Source organism: Athene noctua, chromosome 1, assembly GCF_965140245.1.
Source record: "Athene noctua chromosome 1, bAthNoc1.hap1.1, whole genome shotgun sequence".
NCBI classification, from domain to species: domain Eukaryota; kingdom Metazoa; phylum Chordata; class Aves; order Strigiformes; family Strigidae; genus Athene; species Athene noctua.
This window is the reverse complement of record NC_134037.1, coordinates 217700671-217724408: the sequence shown is the minus strand read 5'-3', so window position 1 is coordinate 217724408 and position 23738 is coordinate 217700671. Positions and strand designations below refer to the sequence as shown.

Sequence of the window (23738 nt, the reverse complement as noted above, 5' to 3'; positions counted from 1 at the left end):
TTCTTAGAACAAAATGCATTTATTTTTTCTAAGGCAAATTACTTTTAAAAATCACACTGGTTTAAATTATGTGTTCTGCTAAGTATCCATAAGACACAGTAGACTGTGGTACATATTTCCTTCCCAGAGGAGAAATCTAAGGCTGAATTATTCAGGAAACTTCTTAGGGACAAATACTCCTTCTGATTTCAGTCTGGTGGATTACATGACAGAAGAGATTCTTCATGCGTCCTTTCAAATAAGAGCCAGATCAGACCTACAATGGAAAGCCCTATAGGTCTTCTTTTCTCTTGATTTCCTTTTTTCCATGCTGCCAGGTTCTTCAAATTCTTCCTATTCTTATGCTGATATCAACCAGTCAGTTTTAAAAAGTTCCTCTGTCGGTCTTGATCACCTTTTCTGCTATCATTGCTGCTTTTTGAGATAAGTTAGGACCCTCTAGGGAAACACTGTACCTATGCATGTTACCTCTAATTGACTTCCACATCGCTTTCTAGAACTGCTGCCTTCAGCCCTCTACTCTTATGGGTAAGGACTGTGTGAATAGATTGTTATTAACTCGCCTCCTAGCCAATACAGGCAGGAGATCTAAATAAAACTCAAATATTTAAATCCACTTGGGTAATTTGGATTGCATACTCTCAGTGTAAGTTCCCAAAACACATCTTTACAGTACTTATTTCCCATTTATTTACCATCCTTCTTCTTCGGACCTTAATAATGTAAGACAAAAAATTGGTCTGATTTGTACAGTTCTGAAACATAGTCATTGTTTTCAATTATTTTTCACGTTATAGTCTCTGATCATTTATTTTTTATGCTTAGTTATGCTAATTAGGTTAAAAGCCTCTAGTTGTAAGTATTTTTCTTTCACAGTGTTTGAAAGTTATTTTATATAGGCTGTGACAATCCATGTGTTTATAAATTAACAGGATATAATATTCTAAAAGGTCTAGCCAGTGGAAAATAAAACAATAATGGTAGGTATTTTTAAAATTTCTCTTCAGTGGAAAAAAACCCTGTAAGTACAGAATGGAATTTGCATAACTGGCAATTAATGAATCACTTGAGTAGAATAGCAAACTAAATACTGAAAAAATATTTAAATAAGACGTTTATCACTTTGATTAGACTTTTGAAATTTTTCTTACTGAATCACGTAGTCACATGAATGACTCTTTCAGCCACTGTTCTAGAAAATACATCAGTGAAGAAATAATTCTATTTTATATCATAATTTAGGTGAGATTTGCACACAAAAAGATATTTCCTGCTCAGGAAAAATTGAATCCCATAAAGAAGATATTAAATTGTAAATGATTCGGTAACAAAGATGATTACATATGAATGATGGTAACCCAGTGTTATGCATTTTGTGTGTGTGTCCTTAGCCAAGGTAGAGAGGTTTCCTGAGATAACTGGAGATTGTAGCATAGGTGTGCGCAATCCTAAATTTTATTTAGAGCTCAGCCTTGTATTAATACAAAGCCAGGTCACTTGAAGATCTGCCTGGAATTTACTTAAAACAAGAGATAGTGTCGAAGGTCACTTAAGATGAAGAATCATAACAAAAGTCTGAACTTCCCAGTGAATACACTTCTGTTATGATTTTGAATACAGGATCAGGCTCTGCACACTTGCCCTGAAGTGTTTTATTTATGGTTATCTGAGCTCCAACAAAAGCTTCATGGATCTATAGTTATCTTAAACCAAACAGTATAATCACAGAATCATTAAGGTTGGAAAGACCCTTGGGATCATTGAGTCCAACCATCAGCCCTACTCTACAAAGTTCTCCCCTAATGAATCATAATGTGCCCATTTTTAAGAACACATAACCAGAATTAAATACAAAGCATAAAAAGATAAACACAGGGGTACAAAGTGTCCATTCTGCTCACATAGTGTGCAAGTGCTGCCATTTAGTAAAAGGTGAATAATTAGGTCAGATGTATTCAGTTAAGCTCACAATCTTCCATCTGATATTTTAATGGCAAAATGACACCCAACTGCATCTTAAAAATAGCAGCAAAGTTCTGGTCTCCCCAAAAAGAAGGAGTGAAGTAGATTAAATGAATTTTTTCAGGAATTTTGTTTCTGCTGTTCCCAGATTGCACAGTCTGAGACGTTGCGTGCCTCTCGGTGGTGCCTGTGACTCCAACTTTAATTTCCATTGGTACATCTCTCTTTGTATGTGGAGCTGGGTTTTATTCTCTATACATATATTGAAATGGAAATTACTGTGCCAAATGAGTTAGAAAGTGGTGGTGCATGGTTACTGGAACTGAGAGAAGGCTATTCAGTGATGTTCATGAGGCAAGGGAGCAGGCTTTCTTCAATCTGCCTACAGAAAAACTACAGAATGCATCTTTGAGCATCATGCAGGACTTCTCTTAAGGTAAAGGAGAAAATTTTCAGGGTGAAAAGGGGGAATTAACTCATGGATGTTGAGTCATTTTGGATGACACTGGAAGTATCAGAAGGACTCAGTACTCTAGACTTAGTCAGTCTTGTATTTGTTGCAGCTAAAATAAATATACAGTGGAAAAAAACAAATACAAGATCCCCAGCACGACAAAAGACTTTATTGTCTGTTTTCCATCATAAATAAGTGAGCTACCATGGTGCAATGCTATAGAAAGGTAAATCATGCCTACATTGATTATCTTTGTTTTATTTCATCTTTTTTTCTTAGAACTCGAATAATTCCTTTTTTTTTTTTTTTTTTTCACATTAAAGAAAAAAAATGCTCTGTCATTATTTTTAGTTTTCCAGACGATCCATGACATTTGACAGAGCACCGCAAGGAAAGGCCAGAAAGCACACAGGGATTAATGACACTTTTGCCAAGTGATGAATACTGCGGGCCTGGAAACCTGGCATTTTGCATTCTGTCAAGATCAGAGTCGTTTTTAAGCTGTTTAAGTTGTGATTATTTTCTCACATCTGTTTCCTTGAAAACTAATTGTAGATCTGAAGTTGCTGTTTTTAAATAATTCATAAAAACATAAATCCAGAGGAAAGTGGCAAAGGTATACAGGAACCCAGTGAAGTACAAAGAAAAGGGTCAAGTCAGCTGTAGTTATCTGAGCACTTCTCCTACTCCTGAAGTACTTAATTAGGCCTGTCTGACTGTTTGGCCCTGGGTTGATATTTTCTTTCAAGAGAGCTGTTGACCTGATGGTATATTAAAACACACTCAGCTGTAGCTTCAAAATGGTTACTGAAAACATTTGTAAATGCTGTTGTTTTGGCAATAGGCATAAAAAAACATGTAGACCAGCTAGTGAAACTCATACATTTATAATTTTTTTTTTTCATGTTGCTGAAGAGCCTTTTAGCTCTACCAATTACACAGATCAGCTAGACAACATCATTTAATGTAGGCAACAAAATGCCCAGAAGATCCTGATCTATGAAAACAAGAGCTTCTACAAGTTTTGGAGGGTCTCCCAACCAGGCAATTAATTGAACTAATTCAACTAAGCCTCTATAAAGTTTATAGCTTCTGGAATTATTGCTGAGCTTACAGAAGCATTTTAAAGATTACATTCTCAAAACTTCTAGATCAATTATTTTACGGTAGGAGTAGATCTCTTGTTTTAAAATGTGTCTTTGTGCTGATTTATCATTTTCCCTAATATAGGCTATTTTTGCAGAACTAATTAGTAACTTATGCCCTGGAGAAAATTCTGTCTGCTGGTTTGTCCTCTTCTTAGAAAAAAGAATTTTTGCACTTTTATTCACAGGAACAAACTCATCTTCTGTGAAGATAAGACATTAGAAGGAAGAATTAAAAGGGAAAAAAACCAGCCCAGACTCAACAGCTGCAGCTACAGCTGTTTTGAGAGGGGAAAGGGTTTTATCTTTCGCTTGTTTGTTAGTCCAAGGCTCTCCTACTAAGAGCTGTTCAAATGAGCATTCCTATGATTATTAACGCTGCCCTCCTCTTAATAATTTGGATATGACTTCTCCCCTCTCCCCCTCAGCGTGGTACCAAGCAGGCTTCTGTTTTATATTTTGTTGTTGAAAGGGAAGCTGTCAGGGTTGACATTCTGAAATATCCATCTGGCTCCTTAAATGCTATCATGTCTCTTTTGTTTTCCCAAGTCTCCGATGAGAAGATGTTTGTCACTTAATTGCTGCTGAGGATCACAGATGATGGTTTATAGGTTTAGGCAAATTGCAGGCAGCACTTTGTTAACAAACGGTAGAGCACAATGGTACTTCATAATTATCCTATAGAGCTCAATTGGCCCTTAACGGCACCTGCATGTACAGCATCAGGGAGCCTTGTTTCAACACAAAAGCTCCTTCTTGTTAATTAACCTGTGTGCACTTGTTACAAATGAAACCTATTTGTTTCCACTTAATATATTTGCAGCTAGTTTAAATATTCATTTATTATTATGCTTGTTAAGTGAGGAGTGGAGAAGAATAGTTTGGATCACTTTCATTAGTATGCATTGAGCTTAAAAGAGGTAGCAAATAGACCAATATGTCAAGTGTGTTCCTTTGTGCTTTCCTTCTTCCTGCTCTGTGGGCCCCCAAATTAAGCTAACAAAGACGTATATCCATCGCTGATTGAAATAATATAAAAGGAATGAGAAGTATAGGAGCCTCTGCGAAAAATCAACAATTTCTCGGAGAGGAGCTTTGTACCAAATGACAAATGCAATTCGTTCTAGGTGAAAAAATGCCTTTTATTGCATATTTAAAATGAGTATGTACACACACACATAGATTTTATTTGTATGTAAAAAGCTGCAAAATAAAATCGTATCCAGTGTATTTAAATATTATGCCTTTATTCATGCTGTTCTAGCACAGATGTCTTTTAATCTTTAACCAAAGAATTTACTTCTCTTTTACCCTCACGAGCAAAGCGACCTTTGGTCTTTAAAAAAATTAGATAGAAACTGATAGAAATTATTGTGTGTTTATGAGACTATAAATACATATAAAGAGCCATTAATTTAACTGCATAAAGAGATTAATGAACAATGTTTGTTGTCGTTGCCTTGCATTTTACTGAAGAATATTCTAAATGTTTTTATTCCTGATACTGGGATAACAAAATCTCTCTCAAATATTGATTTTGATTATTTGTTCCTTTTTGACTAGCTTTGTTACCTGAAGATTTTTTTTTATTTTATTTTTATTTTTTTTTTAAATTTTTTTTTTTTTTAATGTGACTAGTTCCACAAACAGTATAACTTGCAGGGCAGATATAGTGAGCAGTAAGAAAAAGCTCGTTTCCTCCTGCTTTCTACTTGACTTTTTGAAGTTATTTCTCAAGTATTTCACTGCAAGGGAATCTTATCCAACACAGCAGAGTCACTTCTGAAAGGAAATACAAAAGATGTTTGTCATCTCTTGACCAGTAAGTGTGAAACCTGAATAATTCCATTTCCTTCTAAGTGATTTACACCAGAAACACTGACAGTAGGATCGAGAGCAGAGAATTTGCCCCTTTACACCTCAGTATTAGCAGATAAACATATTAAAGCTAGATGGAGGAGGCAGGAGCAAAATTTAGGCTGCAGATGAGTTCTTGTAACAGCACACTGAAAACTGTTGAAAATACACTTACGTATTGATGTAAGATGCATTCCAACAGCTGCTAATCAATTGCTGTGATTCTTCTGCTTTAAAATTGGTCCAATAATGCATTTTAGAATAGGTCAATACTGCCTCCTATATAGAGTAATACATCTAATTTGTTTCAATTCATCATGATCATATATTCTGACCATTTTATTTAAAATTTCAACTTGCCAAGGGGAATTAATAACATGGAGTAAATTGTAAGTTACTTGTATGATGCACACTTAGAAAAGATATGTCAATATGGTTCGATAATGCCACAATCAAAGGGGGAAGGAAAACTATACAGTTAAGTTTTGTGTGTGTGTATGTTTTTGCATGTAGTCGTCTTACATGCGGCTATATATATATATATATTTTAGAAGGTAATTCAGTGTTTATGTGACCTGCCAGGTTGAGAATCAAAGTTGTATAAATCTTCTCTAATCACAGAATAAGGGTGACGGATTTTGTAGCAGAGGAAGATTCAGCATGTCATCCTTCTGAAATACCTTGATTTTTTTAATAGTGAGAATATCTTTAAGAATCATATGTTACTATCCTCTTCCTTTAATCATCGTTTCATTGCTGAGGGTTCCGACATGGAAATGTAGAAATGGTCTCTATGATGTATATGTATCTTCTAGCCTATAAATGGCACTAAGTCAGCAGTCATTTCTGGTTATTACTGATTCACAGTGGATTTCAATAGTTACTTAGAAGTAAAAATACTTATCTGGCCAATGAACATTCACAACCCTAATGAACCCTCATTCAAGTATTTTCCGTCTTCCAGGGCCCAAATCACTGCAAGTCTCCAAGATGAGTTCTTATTTCCAAAGCAGGTGGGATACTGAGCCATTATTTTTTCTGCTTCTCTGTTCTTGTGATACTCTCATGCCTCCTGACAATTTGCAGAGTTACAAAAGCATAGAAGACCCCGCTGAACCCAGCATATACGGCATATTGGGTCTGCAACAGAATTTGAGAGAATCAAGAGACTACAACTTTGAGCAGTCCAAACTATGAATATTTTAGGCCTTTTTCATCTCTCCCAAATGCACCCTGCTAGTGAGAGGTTTCCAGCCCCTCTTTGGATATACTTGCACTGTCCATAGAATAGATCATTGGGCTACAACACTCTGTTTTTCACCTGTGAAAATCAGGAAATCCAGATGTATTTGGTGCCTGCAAGGTCGCTTCTTCAAAACAGAGCATTATTTATTCATTGCAGAGTACATAGCACTCCGAGAAGAGAAATAAAACAGCACAATACCTATTTCTGAATCGTGCTCATTCCTGTGAGTTTTGTTAACTTTTTTTTTTTTTTTTTTTTTTTTTTTTTCAGAGTGGACACCCTTTTCCTAGCCTGGGACATACAGGCAGTTGCTGCTTCCCTTATTTTCACCACCTCCCTGTAGCATTTTCTCACAACTAAATGCTCCCCACACCACCCTTCTTTAGCCAGGGATTTATTTGTTTTCTAAACAATTTAATTTTATTTTTCTCTGAGGCATTGGTCAGGGAAAATACACCTGTTAGCCAGACTGGAGACAAGCAGGTGCCTGTCTCACTGTTAATAGTTCCCTGACTTTTTCCCTGTCATTTGACATTTCTCTGGAGATAGCTCATCTCTGTTGCTTTGTTTCTAGCTTGGTTTTTCCCTTGCAGCTTCTTTGACTTAATTTTCTGTAGTCAGGTGGAATAATATCAAGCTAGAAAATGTAGGTACATACTGCATTCAGGGAAAATAATACTGCTATCTCCCTCATTAGTCTCAGAGGAGTTTATGACTCAGAAGATAAAGGAAGTGGGAAGCACTTACAATAAAGACTGTATTCCAGAAGGGGATTGTAAGGCAGGATTTTTGTTAAGATGAGGATCTGCCACCCCCTACATAGCTCACTGGTATGTGTACCACCACTGATGGGGCAGGTGGATCTTATTTTTCATGTCCCTCTCACTTGAGATTCTGTACTCCTGCATCCATCCTCAAATGTCCATACTAAGCTGTTCTCTACAGCCAGTAGTATTTTGTTCACCCTGCCTTCTTGGTTTCACACCTTCAGCATATGAAGCTGGTTTCATCATGTTCACTTCTATAACCAGTGACAAAACCTGTCTAGGTGTCTATTCTGCCATGACCAAACCCACTGTGTCCACAATCTCATCTGTGAGCTTCCTCTGTCCACCAACCTTCCTTTCACACTGCATCATTTTAAACATTTTCCAGCCTCTTTTCTGTAAGGGCTGCCCAGCTGATACAGACCAAGGAAAACTCTCATGACAGATGGTGATGCTACAGCAGTGTGAATCATTGAGAGGCTATAAGAGTGTTAAAATGCTGCATATCTTGTTATGTGACAGGTTTTTTACGACATGCACAGCTCACAGTCTCATTTGCTGCTGTGTGTATTCGGGAATCAAGAATGTATTGTAAAAGCATACTGCAGCCACTGAGCTGTGCAGTCATGAAGGTCAGAATTTGCCTGGACAGTGGGAAATATACTTCATCTTCTTGCAGAACTACTTGGCATCACTAACAACTGGATGGGAAAAGTACCCCTTCTTTTCCTTCTACCAACTCAATGAACACAAACACCATCCTGCTATTAAGATTTACATCTCTGCTCCAGATGGACCTCTGAAGAGAAATACTTTCTTTACCACTCTGCTTAAATATAGGTCTTGGTTCTTAAAAGTTGTCTATATTGTGTTGGTATGGGGCTGCCTGTATCAACACAATATATACAGAAGAAAGTAAGTGCTTCCAAAACTGAATTCACTGCTGGTGAGCTTTCCCATAGGATAGAAATAATTTTGAAAATGCAAAAATCAGAAATATAAAAGCTTGAAGTGAAATCCACATCTGTGTTCTGGATTTAAACCCCTCCCAGAGTACCTGAACAACGTTAGATACTTCATATTGACAGTATGATTGGAACAACAATTACTAGAGCCAGTTTAATGGGGATCACATTGCCCTGGCTGACTAATCTGAAATGTGTAGAAGAGGAATGTTGTCTATATCCAAGTAGCTCAGGAGCCTACTCAAGGAAGAGCCAACATCAGCCTAAATTCACACCCTCATATCATCTTCCCAGATCCAGATAACTGCATTATATCCTTTTCAAAAAACAGTCTTTCTTGCAATATGTCTTCACGGTGCAGCTTTCCCTTTCAGTGGCTAGCAGACCCACTTTAAAGATGTGGATTTTATTCCCCTTCCATTGGCAGAGGTTCAAACCCACTGTTCCCATGTCTCAAGTGATGCCCTAATCAAAGAGCACCCATCTGTCCAGGGTAAGGGGGGGGAGGGCTTGCTCCACTTCCCTTACTGGTGTCCTCCCACTACACAGGAAGAAGATGTCATGACTAATTGGGCTGGGCTCAGTAGTTAAATCAATCACCTGAGAATGGGGGAGATTCTGATTCCTACTCCTAGTTCAAAGGTTTCTTCTGCAGTAAGTAAAATGCACTTCATGTAAATAATTTTTCATAACATTGGGTACATTAATAGCTGTAAGTATGGTGAACTCTGGGTGGACATCTACAGATACTCATTAATACATGTAAGTGCATGGTGTGTGTGTGTGTGTGTATTTATATGCATATGAAATTAACACTCTGAAATCCTTTTACTGTATTGGTAATAGAACCAGTAGACAATAAGCTAATTTAAAAAATCCTAGTAAAAAATATTTTTTGCCGAAAAAAACAGTTTTTTTTTTTTTTTTTTTTTTTTTCTTAAAGAAATCATGTGTGCACAGGGAAAAAAAAAAAAAAGCCAAACATAGAAAATAAAATGTCAGGTTTTGATTACTAAAAACTGAAACAAGATATTGTTTTTCAATTGACAAGACAAAGAAGACTGAACTATTTTGCAAAACTAAATAAAAGAACATTTTGCAGGAAAAAAGGGTGTATGAGTGCAAAATATATTTTTGTTGGAAATAGCATTACTTATTCAAGCTAATGTCAGGAAATTAACCATGGTGTACCTTACCAGGAACATGGGAAATATGACATGCTAAAAGCCAGGACACATTTTTCTCTGCAAGAGACAACTTCTGCACTGATATTTGGCCTACAAAGTCCCATAGATATAACACTGGATGTTGGCCAGCATAGGTTTTAGACCACGGTATGTGGCTCACTCGGTTGTATAATTTGGTAATTTCCTCCCAGAAAGACACTGGAGTTGAAGTCCTCCATTTTGAAAGAATTATATGTATTTCAACCAAAGAAAATTGTTCTAAACTTTCTAGGTTCTCTTGGTGATCGCATACCTCATTTCTATGTATTAATCTACCATAATGAGGTTTTGTTAACCCTTTGAACATCTGAGTGCCATGACTTTTCAGGTATCAGCTCAGACTGTCACATGGTTGACTTAGCACCAGTGAGCACTTCACAACCACAGATTCATTTTCCTCAATTTGTTAAGTGGCTAATTACAAAGGTTCACAAAATAACTGACACAAGGGAAGGAGACAGCCACACTTCTATCAGCAGCCCCATGAGACCTGTACAAGTGTCATTTGTAAAACAGAGCACAAATTAAACAATGGCTATAATAAGATCTAGTGGCTGGTGGATAATGAAAGAAAACTTCCTGTGTAGATGCAAAACAGGCACTAAATGGGTTGTTTTTATGTTTGACAACAGGGCCCTTATGCAACTCTTCATGAATTCAGTCTGCTGTTAAGGTAATATTCTTGGACTAGACTAGATGGTAACAAGCTAAATAAAATGACTACTATTTATTTTGTGTCTGTGGCCGTGATTTCCAATTTCATTTCCATACTGTAGTATATCAATAAGATTTTTTTAAAGCAGAGTACAGTGCATGCAGTGTTTCCCAAATAAGAAGATATTTAGGAATTTGCTGGTAGATATAACTGCAAAATGAGCAGTGTTTTATTTTAAGAACAAATGCAATTGACATGTTAACAAATCATTTGTTCTATCTACAGTCGTCAACTCCTTATTATGAATAGCTGAATTTAAAAGAATATATTTAAACAGCAGCCTTTTCCTTGGCTGCAAGATTTATATACAGCAAATTGGACTTTATTTTGTCGCTTTAAGTATTTAATGAAATTGAATGAAAGTCTCTTTTTGTGCATGTGCTGTTTCTCCCTTTCACCATAATACAGCTACTCTCTATGCATAGTGTTTGCATCATTATGTAAGACATTTGCAAATATGTATGATGTGTTTGCCTATGGGAAAACCCTCTCTTCTAATGTATTCATGAAAGATGAATTAACAGTGCTTTAGGTATGATAAAGAGATTCATAGTATGGTCTATTATAATGCTGATATTAAAAAGCAAGCTCATCATTTAATAAGAAAAATGTTAATCTTTTACAATCATAGCAATATGTTTTATTTCTGAGAATGTCTTCCTTCCACCGTTGTCTTCTTACTAGTTATAATTTCAATTTATCATTTTTATCAGGCTGAAATCTAGGTAATAGTCAGGTCACAGTTGTGCTGACACTGTGCAGCATCCCCACCAGAAAGATATTTCTGTCTGTTTTCTTTCTTCTAAGTTTCTTTCTTCCCTTCATCTTCCCCTTTTCTCCATAGTATAGACTTCAAGCATATCTCCTCCAGGATGCTGATAAGATACTTTTGCCACAATAATAAAACACCAGAACAGTACATATGAAGAAATTTTCTGCAGGATAATGCAGTCCCTGATTTTCTCCAGATCCCTTGTGACAAAATGTAGGTGTTCTCTGGTCACCTGGTCAGATATGCTAGCAACACACCTTCAGGAAGCTATGTTTCACAGTTGCATTCTCATTTATCCTTTGTTGACAGATATACTGGTTTCTCTGGCTCTGTCTATTCTGTTGTATTGGCTGAGGTCTCAGAGTTGCCCTGTAGCCCAAACTATCCAGTTGTCCCTGTGTTGACCCTAGTCCAGAGCAGGCCAACTGCTCTCCCTAGCAAGGATGCTCAGACACAAATTGGCAAATGGCTTGCATTCACAGTCACATGGCAACCCAGAAGCAATTATATCAAGCTACTTCACTCTGAAGAGCAGAAACCCAATTTAGCAGAGCTACCAAATTGCAACTCCTGTTGCATTTTATGGGCACGTGGAGTGGGACAGAGGAAAAGGATTATGAAGGATTATACTGGGCAAGGACAGACAGAAATCCAAGAGACTGAATTCTGTCTGTTCTCAGACATATAGGGTCCTTGTCTATTTATCCTTCCTTTTCTGTGTGTATCTCACCATCATCTTCTGAAGGCTTGCAGCTACCAATTCCAGCTACCCACTCTTTCTCATGTTAGCACTCCAAATTTCTCATTCATTTATTTGTAATTTCTTGTAATCTGCACCAATTTCCTGCACATTATCCCCTGGGTCATGTACAACAGTCAGTGAGAACATCCTCTGTGAAAGTACCCTGCAGTTAAATACATTTTCTTATTGAAAGAGATTTTTTCAGAAACCATTGGTATCCATGATATTTTTGTCATTAGTAGATTTTGATTCACAGTCTGTAGCTGAGAAGATACCCAGATTCAGGACCCTGTACAGATATAGTCAAAGCAAGGCTTTTGATACAGCCTGCAGAAGGACCTAAGGTTTCTTGTAGCAGACCAGGGCACTAGCCAGTGGATTATTATGCATCCTGATCTTGGAGCTGTACTCTTAGGCTTTCTCATTTAATAAATTTCTCAAATGTGAAGAAGTGTAACTTTTTTTGACTGAGATCCTGAACACTTTTGTAAGTGTATTTTCTTCCTGCATTAGCTTCACTTATAACTGTTGTTTCAGAAAAGGGAGTATATCGTGCTCCGTAAACACATTGGCCCCAAACACACTTGTTAAAGAAAATAGAGACAGAAAAAACAGAGGGTCATTCATTACAATGTTTTCTTTATTCTTCATATTTTCTTATTCAATACCTGTTTCTCCCTGTTTCTCCTTGTTTTCTGCTGGTTCCTGTTGCTCAACTGTCTCAGACACATTATGTTGTCCATAACAGTCCTGGGTAGTAAAGAGAAAATCCTAGGAGTTTGCGTTTTGGTTCCTCACCCTATCATCTTTTCTGATGGCCATGCCCACTGTTTTTTTGCACTTACTTGGCAGACCTTCCTCACTTGTTGAGGAAGGATACTTTAGTAAAAATCTGAGCTACCTACTAGGCAGGTCTGACTTTTAAGAACCCAAGTCATCTTAACTCCCGTAAAATGTATTTAAGTGAAGGTCATCTTTCCCCTACAAGTTAAGGTCAGCATGATTTTCACCCTGGGTTTAGATATAGCTAAGGAAGTTTTACATCTTTGTTTGGGTACACTGGGAAGGTTTTTCACCTGATCTTTAGTCAGATATTGAAAGAGAGCTATTGGAACTAATACAATTACTGCTATAACCTATTGTGGCAAATCTTTCTTGTTATACTAGGGTAAGAAGGGCATAAGGAGAGTAGAATGATACGAAATTTTGATTAAAAGCCTACGCTAACAAGATTTCCAGACTTATTCTGCAAATTAAATTAAGGATCAGTATCTGTTTTACAGAAAAAGGCACTAGTCCTCAGCTTCCTAATTTTTTGCGATAGATTGGTAGTAACTGAAATCTTAAATGTGTATATAGATATGAATGTAGATCGCATGCAAATATATAGGCTATATATTATATGTATATGTGGCCTGATTCATGTGATTAAAATGCTTGTCACAGAGGAAAGACAACATTTTTATCATATAGTGAAAACTATATGATAAAGCTCACATTTACCTTTACAAACCTCTTTAAATATGATTTGGCATATAAACTGAACTCAAGTGGGGCTGAGAGCTCACTGTACAGAACCACAAGGGGAAGTTCCTGGCATACCACAGCTATCAAAGGAAGTCATTCACAGTTGTATACATAACCCCGCTATCACACTTTCACAGGTATATCTGATATGTGAAGTTAGTTTGATATCTGCTTAACCATTAAAAAGTGTATTTGCAACATCAACATGCATGATTGTTCTAAATGGATGCACAAGTTTAACAAATAAGCAATCACTTCTGTACATTGTCCTTCCTGAGCCTCTGTAACATTAGGGATTGGGAGCATGAGTTTTTTGTCTAAGTGAATATTCACTGTTCTAAGTTACATGGATTCATTTCAGCTTTGTATATACATTCAAATTAAATTAATTTGCATTTTTAAATGGTAAAATATTTACCAAACAAATTAATAAATCTTTCATTAAAAATAATTTCTAAATATTCTCTGGGTAGCATTGAGACCATCATTAATGGATTCTGTTTCAGGTGGGGTTTTTTTTGTTTTTGTTTTTGTTTTTTTTTTAAATGTCTATCCTATCCATTTTAAATTTTAAGCATAAAAATGTTTACCCCACTATTTGAACCAAGCTGTTATTAAAGGATTGAAGTTTTCTGGTGAACGAAGCAGCCCAACTGCTTTTCATGACAAAGTTGGTAATTAGAAGGCCAATTTAATGGTGAATCAGGCAGAAATATTCAAACCATGACAAATGACTTTAATAATACAGCTTGCAATGCTTGAACAGAAATAAATTTCACCTCCGAAACTCTTGCCTTTTTCTGCCTGCCTGGAAGATAAAACTGTCCAGGAGGTATTTTGTACCCTTTATTCAGTAAAGCTTTTACTAGAACTTAAGCAGGCCAAATAGCTTGCAAATGCAAAAACATCATTCAAGTTCTTATGATTTTTTTTTTCCTGAAGGTAGGCTGTGCGAGAATTCTGTATAAGTCAAAGATTTATTTTTTTTACATCCTACTTAACCACTGCAATAGTGTTTTATTGTTTTATCTCTGACTTGAAGCATTAGCAATAGTCTACATTGGCTTCAAAACTGAAAGCTAATTTCAGTGTTTGTCATAAGTTTGTTAAGACCACATGCATTCCACAGTTTGAAAAATTTCATTATTCTGTCCATGCTGGGGCTTCGTAATTGGATAGTAAGGATGTTCAAAGACTAATTTAGTGAATTGCACAATATTTTAAATGGAATTATGCAGGTTTATGGGGCCTCAGGGGATTGAGCTAGGAGCCTCTTGAGAAAATCTGTTTATCAGTAAATGATATTAGCAGCTTTCACCTAGCTTTTGTCTTCATTAAATTGCTGCTCTTCCAATTGAGGGTCACATCTGAGGACTGCTTTGATAATTTGTCATTATTGTCTTGTTTATTGGAGCATAAAGTTGATACAGCAAAGGTTGTGCAGTTTATATACAATGTGCAAAGAAGTTTTTCCTACCAGCCCTGCCAACCCTTTATCATAGCAAAACATGTCAGGACACTACAAATTGTAACTTGTCCAGCATTCTAATATATCTGCTAAATCAGCACATCCCTGTGTGTTAATTTCCTAATATTTTCTAATTGAATGTAACATTTTATACTCCTGGTTACATCAAATTTTGTTTCCTTCTATCATTTTCAACTGATAGTCTGAAATATTTGGGTTTTTTTAAAATGAAGTGAAATTTTGTAATCTGTTAGTATGCCCCTTTCCCAAACATACTCTGAATTTGCCCATAGTTTGTCCCAGTCTAATGAAAAAAATTTTCCATAAAATAATGCATGTAGCAAACTCAGTCTATATTTAAAGTACCAAGGCCACATTTACATTCTTGTTTACAGTATAAAATTTCAGTAAAATGATATCTCAATGCTCATATTTATGGGAAGAATAGTTGTAAATATAGACAGACTTATCATCCAACAATGTGTTTCCTTTCATGTTATCAGCATCATAGGAAAATTTTTATTTCTCTTACAGAAATTATAGGTGATATGCACCAATACTACAAAGTCTATATTGATTGAGAGACTACTGACCAATTTTAGACATGCTTTCTTCAGGCCTCCTGTCTGAATTATGTACCCTTTCAAACTTTATTTATCTGTAGAGATCATATAATTTTTCTAACATGTATAAATTAGGCTTATTTAAACCACTTGAAAAGGCTTGGCTGTATCGTTACATTTTTTTAGCATTTTTTAGCATTTTTTAATGCTTAAATTATCCTGCAGATTAACAAAGGAGTGAAAGAGCATTCTTCTTATTATATTTTATACCAGCTTCCCAAGAAAAACTGAAACTTCTGAACTGAAAATTATGCAGGTTTCTATTTGAAATATTTGGGACAATGGGACAATGTCTGGTTTGTTTGTTAGTTTCTATGACCTTGTAATTTTAAAAAAAATTCTGAAATTAATAGCTTTTATTTGTTTTTTAATTAAAAAGAAAGTACACTCTGGACAAGCACTAATCCTCAACATAAGTTACCTATAACCATTTTATCTATAACCCTCTCACAGAAAAGTTTTCCTTCACAAGAAACTGTGCCTGGAAGGTGATTTCAATATCAAAACAGATTTTCTTGGTTTATGAGACTTCAGGGTTTAAAGCAAGAGACTTCAGCCTCAGTTCTATGCTGTGAATAGGACTCAGGTGCCAAAAGTGAATAGGACTCAGGTGCCAAAAGAAACTCAGAACAAAATCATAGTCCGTACTCATGATCAAAGTAGATCCTTCAGGGTGAAAAATTAAGCTAGAGTGGTCTGGAGACATATGACAAAAAATCCTATGAAGTTGCATACATTCCTAGGCAGGTCATCCCAAACTACCACTTCAGCCTGTAGATCACACTTTGTTATCATACAGAAATGCCTCATTCACCTTGGCCACAAGCCACCATCTCACTCATTCATCGTTCCTCTTCTCCTTTCTCCATTGTACTGTTTTGCTTCCCTGCAGGATAGTTGTTCTCTTCCTTGACACACTAGCATTTTATGTCCTCATTTACTTTCTCAAATTACCTCAATGTCTTTTTCCAGCTTAATTTATTTTACCTCTCCACCCTCTGTTATCTTTGCCGTATCAGTTCCTTCTTCCTACCTACTCTTGATATTGCTCAGAAAACCAACAAATTCGGTGGAGTCGTGTAACTTCAAAGAGAGCCATAAAGGTGAAGATTGCAGCTAAAAGCCTTGTGGCTGGATTATATCAGTAGTTCAATTAATACTTTTAGTTGTTCTATATGCTCCCATGCACAATTTTCTGTCTTAAACATTTTCTGATCTTGGCTCCTTTCTTGATGTTTTCATGTTATGTTCTCATGCTGCTGCAGAACCAGCCAAAGCAACAGAGGAAACTATTTATACTTTGATTCTGTGTCTCAGCTACAAGGTGTATCTGACTTATTTTGAGGGAAAAACCTCTTGTTATTAGCAGCTCAGGATGTAAATAGCAACATCATTGTGGCTGTGGGATCCTAGGTATGTAATCTGGTACAGATTCCATAAAAATCTTATGGAAATATGTGATGGTTCCATTATTCCTTTATGTAGGGCAGAGTAAAATCTGTCCAGGTCACACTCTTGGGTATTTTCAAAGAGAACTGTCTCTCTCCAGACTGTAAGAGAGTCCAGACTGTAAGAGGAACTGCAGTCCATACACTTCACTAACTAGTAGTTTCAAAACATTTAGTAAAGGAGTTAGCTGGTCCAGATCCTGACTACTGTTTCTGCAGCTTTTCATTTACTCTGAGACCAGGAGAGCTGCTTCTCTACTTTTCTCTCTTGGTGTGGTATCAACTTTAGAAAGGGAGCAAACAAAATTAACTTCTTTTGCCCAGTGACTGTTTATGTACGCACCAAGACTCATTGTATAAACAGCTGAAGGCATGGCAGCCTCGAGAAATGTAATCTTCTCCCCCCATTTTACTTTGATGTTGTTATAACTGGTGACAGATTTATGCTGCCCCATATCTGAACTCAGATTGACATCAGCTGTAAATGTTTCTGAATCTTGCACACTTGGTCACACTGAGTAACACCTTCTGTAGGAGCTAAGAGCTGGTCAGGAGCTGAAGAGGTCACAGAACCTGTCTGGAGTGAGTGCCCCAACCATCATAGGTTGAAGGTTCCTCCACTTTGCTCTTAGAACAAAAAAGCCAGCCAGCTATTGTTCCCCTAAGAGATTTACACAATTCACGATAAGGAATAAGACAGTGGTCCCAGGTGCCCTCAATCACTTCTTGGTATAGGTGCCTAACTCCAGGAAAGGGCAGGATTTAAAATATTTATTTTGCTTTCATGCTTTTCTTTGACTATTTTAGACATTGAACTCTTCCCCCCTTTTTCCACTTACCAATATGTTGCTGTTGTGAGTCCTAATCTTAGACACGGAGCATTTCCCACCTATTGTGAAAAAACTTTGAAGCATAACTTGGTTTTGTGACTATTATGCAGGGAGCTGGCATAGGAAATGTAGGCATGACATCACTGAGCATCATGACATTGCAATCCTTTTCCAGATGTGGTCTGCACTGAACACATGGCATGGCAGTGACTCCTACAGATTCAGAAACTATGAGTCAGATCCTTGTTACTACAAGGAATCTTTGTCATCTATGATCCTTTAAATGACACCTAAAGCATGTCTATACCACAACAAATATTACAACTGAAGTTACTGTAAGAGCTCCCTGAGTTGGCTTTGGGACATCTGACTCTTGTGCCAGGAGTCATGTAGTTATGGCAGAAGGAAGTCCAAATCAATCTTTGGCAAATTCCTAGCATTTAGGTTGTCCTGAGCTCTATGCTCCCGCAGTCATCAGTGTAATTGCATCAGCTCAGATATTGACACAAGTATAGGCACAAGGCTGTCAGGTATACATTTGGTTGCAGTGCCATCATAGCTGCCAGGGTCCCATCAATGTGGCAATAGTCTCAGCAGCTGAGACAGACCTAAAAACTTTACTGATGCTGCACACTTCTCCCTGTAGCTCAAATGGAATGAGTGTGTGGCTAAGATTATATCTGCATAATTTTTTGCTTCAGTGAAACTTAAGGGATTTTGTGGAACCAAAACATACAAAGGATTCTATTGGCCTTGTACCATCTTTCTGATACTGTCTTCACTGGAAATGAGTGGGGTATGATGGGAGAAATAGTCCTTAATGGGTAAATCTTAATCCACAATGAATTAAAAAAAAAAAAAAAAAAAAAATTAATTTTTACATGGCCATAAAAGAGGTAAAAGAAATTTCACTTAGTGTCAAGTACTGTTTTGAATAACAAGATAGATCTCAGACAAACCTGAAATGAAGCCTGCCTACTTTGCAGCTTTTATGAGAGGATGCTCACATAAGTTTGATGTGCCAGCATGTGTTGTAAAGGTCAGTACTACATATTGGGGGCTTCAGTGCAAATAATTTTGTTATCTGATTACAACTCAGGTAAACTATACACTACATATGTTTTGCATGTGTGAAAACCATAAATAAATTTACAAAAAAGGCAAAAATATTAGACTATCTGCAAATATTCTGAACACCTGAATGTAAGGGGATATAGTCATAAGTTAGAAAGGAATGTGCAGCTCCAACTATTGGTTTGAGAGAAAATTAAAATATTAAATAATTTAAATATGAAAGTGAGATTATCATAGGGGCCAAGGCAAAAGTATAAATTTATGGCTTCCAGCTGCAGTGGAGGTAGCTCTGCCACTGTGAATACAAGGACACACACTTGTTCTCTGTGTTAATCTGCTCTGTGTTTATATATGTATTTTTCAATTCTCAGGGGACATCAAAATGGTAATGATTTCCTATTTTTGTAAACAAATGGAAATACAGCCTTTCATGACAGCTGTTACTTCAAAAATGATCTAAAATATTTATGCAAATTACAGCTTTTAAAATCTTTTCACTGAAGGTGTTTTCCCTTTTTGAGAAAGACTCTGACAATTAAAAATAAAACCAAAAAAAGCATAAGAACCATGTCTGTTATTGTTTAGTCCGTAACAAAGACAGCTGTACATACCCTTATTGTGAGTCTCTTTTATCCGAGCAACCTTGCTAAATAAAATTGGACAATTTATCACCCCAGTGCCTGCAGCAGTATGCACTACATGCAAGTGATTAGTTTGCCACTTCAGCTACCAGCTTTGATACACCTCTGAGAAACTTGTAGTCTGAATGAAAAGGTCAATGTGGAGCTTAAACTAACTCTTGGGGACCAGAAGGCCCAGAGGACTAATAGTGGGCCAGAGTGTCTTCTGCCCATCTCAGCAGTAGCTGAGACCTGGTAACATCTGAAGGTTGTTCCTCACAACAACCCTGAGAGGGGTTCTGGCACACTCTGACATAGATGGTAGAAAATACGATGTTAGGTGTGTAAGTGAGATGTCCAGATGTCCCACATGGTCAACAGAGACTTGCAGGGTCTATGACCTCCTGCTGTTGCCTGTCTTTCCCTCCTGTAACTGTGTGGGCTAATGAGAAGAGCTATGTCTAACACTGGAAATAATTAATATGAGCTCTGATTGTGATTTCTGCACTTAATCTCACAAAATCCAGGAATTTGTGGATCTGAAGACCACAGTCTCTTTTGAGTCCCGCAGCAGGCCTCTCCTGAGGCTCTCCACTCAGGCTAGCTGGACAAACTTGCACTTCCAATACTCATTTCATGAATACATAAGCAAAAGATTTCAATCTCCAAGGCTTTTGCAACCACCAAAAACAATTACACAATGCAAAACAGTGTGTAAATAACAACAGCAATTTTTAGGATGCACTCAGCCTTATCTGAGCTGCATAAATTCTTCACAAGTCATTGTACTTTTAGAAGCACAAGAAAAAGTTCTAAGAAAGCTTTGCTCTGTGGGAATGTGAAAAAATGGAATAATAATTCTGGCTGCCTTTGAGGGGTAACAGTGGACTGTCTCCTTGAATCTGGTAGCACCAATAGTTAGACTGTACACAGCTGGAAAGAAAAGAAAGAAAAAAAAAGATAATTTTGATCTCTAGTTTCTAAATAACTGGAAATTAAATCCACTACTAGTGTAATTCGGCCAGTGAGTCAATAGTGGAAAAGGGGAACCTTACTTTATCTGAAGCTGCAATAGGCTTAGAGATAATAACCATTTATCTCATTTAAAAAAACAGTGGAAGAGAAAAATTTTGACTGTAACTTGTCATAAATACTTCACTCTAGGTCTACCCCAAACTAGAGATTTCTGAAGAGCTATTATAAATATGAGAGCCAGTAGCAGAGTACATTAGCAGAAAATCATTTCAGACTTGTGAATGCATGGGGGATCCAGGCAGCCTGGAATTGAGATCTGATTTCTACCCAAATTTTTTGTTTACCAAATCAAAGCAAACAGCACAATTCCTTAAGCCACATTATAATTGGCTGAGAAACCTAGGTACCTAGTATATGTAAATGAAGTAGATCTCTCTCTGATGGTTACTCCTTGATTTCATAGAGGGATTCAACAATTATTATATATTCTACAGGTAAAGGGACAAAGGCAGTTGTCTCGATAAGCTTCTGGTGAAAGATCCTGAGTGTTTATCCGACATGCTGTATCCAAGCCCCTGCTTCACTGGCAGCATAGGAAAGGGGCTTGGCCCTTCAGACGGTTCTGGGGGACTTCTAATGTCTAGGCACTGCTCAGGTGTCTGCTTGGGGTGGCTACATCCTGTGCCAGCTTCCTGCCTGTTCATCAGTGGGTGTTCTGAGTTTCACAGCACCTTTCTTACAGATACAGTGTCAGTGAGGAGGTTTCCTAGCTGTTCATTGCAAGCTGCTCTGAAGCTTACATTTCTGTATGTGAGGGCACTCCTTTCTGTTTTGGTGTGTATATATACTGCATGTGTTACTTAATTTAATTTCTTCTCATAACCACAGTCTGGATAAATTTTGCCAGCTGATATCATGGGTTTGAACTTAACCAGTACATTATGATATACTGAAAGATATAGATATATATATATATATATAATTTTTTTTTCCCCATCCTAAACAACAAATCTCATAACAAATTTCCTTAGACCCAAAGATTCTTTGGGAGACATTGTATAAAAAATAATTGATTCTGTTGTAGATCTTTACCTTTTCCACATTTTATTTCATTACAGCAGGAAATTTCTTTTGAATTCTGCTCTTTAGAAAAGGGAAGTTTTAGCCCCTCGAAGACCCAATAAATTACTAAAACAGGGCAATTTATGATCTTCCATGCATCTCTGCAAAGAAAATTCTCCCTGCAGGTAGACTCAGTCTGTCTAAGATTCAAAGATATTAGAGGCAATTTTATGAAAGGGATCATTAATTATAAGACATGAAATTTTAATAGGAGGCTTCTTTTTCCTGATATCTTGCATGAGCCAAGATCAAAGTAACTCCCATATGTTGACCTAGTAAGCACGTTAATGGAGAAGATCAGCTTCTCTGTCCATTCTTTTTAAGCTCAAGTGATGTGTTTTAAGAGAATGTTCATTTCAGTGTCACATATGCAATCACACGAGATGGATAAGCACTGTTCTTCTTTATGACAGGAGAGAACTGGGTTCTACCAATGATGGTAGATATTTACCAGTTAAAATAAGAATTCCTGATGCCTTATTAAAGATCATCAAAACTTTCATGTTGCATGATCAGCTTGCCTGCTGCTTGACAAGATGCTTAGTTGTACCTACTCTTTTGTAGAGTCATATGAACTGTTTTCCTTCCATATAACATGAGCCAGAAACCATGATCCAGTCATTAATTAGCCCCACTGTGATAATCCAAATTTGGCTGCTTTTTCTGCATGCTTGTGCTCAAATTACACACTGTTTTCTTTCATTAAAGTTGAGACTAGAAGGGATTCATATCACTCTGTTATCAGTGATTTTTTTGCTTCATTACTGGCAGCTTCCTCCATCTTTATGTCATAAGAAAACTTTATTAGTGATGATTTTATTCCAGGTCATTGATAAAAATGTTAAATAGAACTAAACCCACTGGAACATAGCTTGAAATGTACCCAGTCAACAATGATTATTCATTTACATCTGGAGAGCTATCAGTTATACTGGTTTTAATATATTTAATTGGTGCTGTATAATATATTGTTCTAATTTCAGAACCAAAATGTCACAAGCCACCAAGTCAATGCCTTACAGGAGTTTTAGTGTATGATATTCACACAATTACCTTTAGTAACTAAACTTCTAATCACATTACTGTACCGAGTCCACATTTCCAAGAGCCCATATTGATGAGCATTAATTATATTATTGTGATTTAATTCTTTGTTAATGAAGTTTCATATAATCTGTCATTATGCACAGGACAATAAGTCCATGATTATCTCAGCCATTTAACTTAGGTTTTCCTCTATGAATTTGAACTTCAAAGTAGTGTAAGAGCTAATGAAAAGATGACACCTATGGCCCAGGGAGGTCTTCTTTTAGAAACCTACTAAATTTCTAGCATGCAAGTCACCTGCTGATTTATTGGTGATTAATTCTGGTATCTGTGTTTTGACTGAACTGCTTTTGGACTGGAAAGTTTCATCATCCTCTAAAGAGACTATATCACATGGCTTTTTCTCATTGATAGAAAGACTCATTTATTGAATATTTCTGCCTTTTCTGTGTTACTACTCACATTGTATAGTACCATGTATCGACTTTTGTTAGGATTTCTTTTGTTGATTCACTTCAAAAATTCTTTCCTGTTATCCTTAATTCTACTCACCACAGATTTCCATTCTGTCCTTTTGCTTCCCTTACTAATTTCCTTCAGTTGCTAGATCTTTATGTATATTCATTTCATATCATCTTCTTTTTACTTGCATTATTTATATAGAATCTGTACTTTGAAGGTCATATATCTTGCAAGCACCTAATCCTTTGGTACTAGTAAACAAACATAAGTTTATGGAGAAACAGTGGCTTATCCATGTTTAAAATTGCAATTCATTTTCAGTGTGCATGTCTGATTTTGGTCCTCATCTTCAAATGTAAGTTAAATATATATATATTATATAGATCTGCTTCATAGTGTCATATGAGGTCTGTATCTGAGGTAGAAATTCCCACCAGATTTGAAGGAAATTAAACAAATGGTTAATAAATTATGAGATTTTAAATGTGTATGTCTTCATTAGAATAATAATAAAAAGGGCTAAGATTTGTTTTTGCTGGTCAGAAAAAAAATGGGAGAGATGGACAACATATTTTGTAGGATGTATATGTATGAGATCAATGCACATCACTGATGGTCCTTTGAGGAAATGCTGACTTGTCCTGCTTTACATTGACAGTTCACCACAGCACAGAAGTTCTCACTTGGTGAG

At 36.6% G+C, this 23738-nt stretch overlaps 1 long non-coding RNA gene across 1 annotated transcript in view; it reads left to right on the top strand.

Annotated features, from left to right (window-relative positions):
* LOC141972924 (uncharacterized) overlaps nt 1-23738 on the top strand; it is a 153734-nt gene that overhangs the window by 23547 nt on the left and 106449 nt on the right. The gene's annotated exons all lie outside the window — the stretch shown is intronic.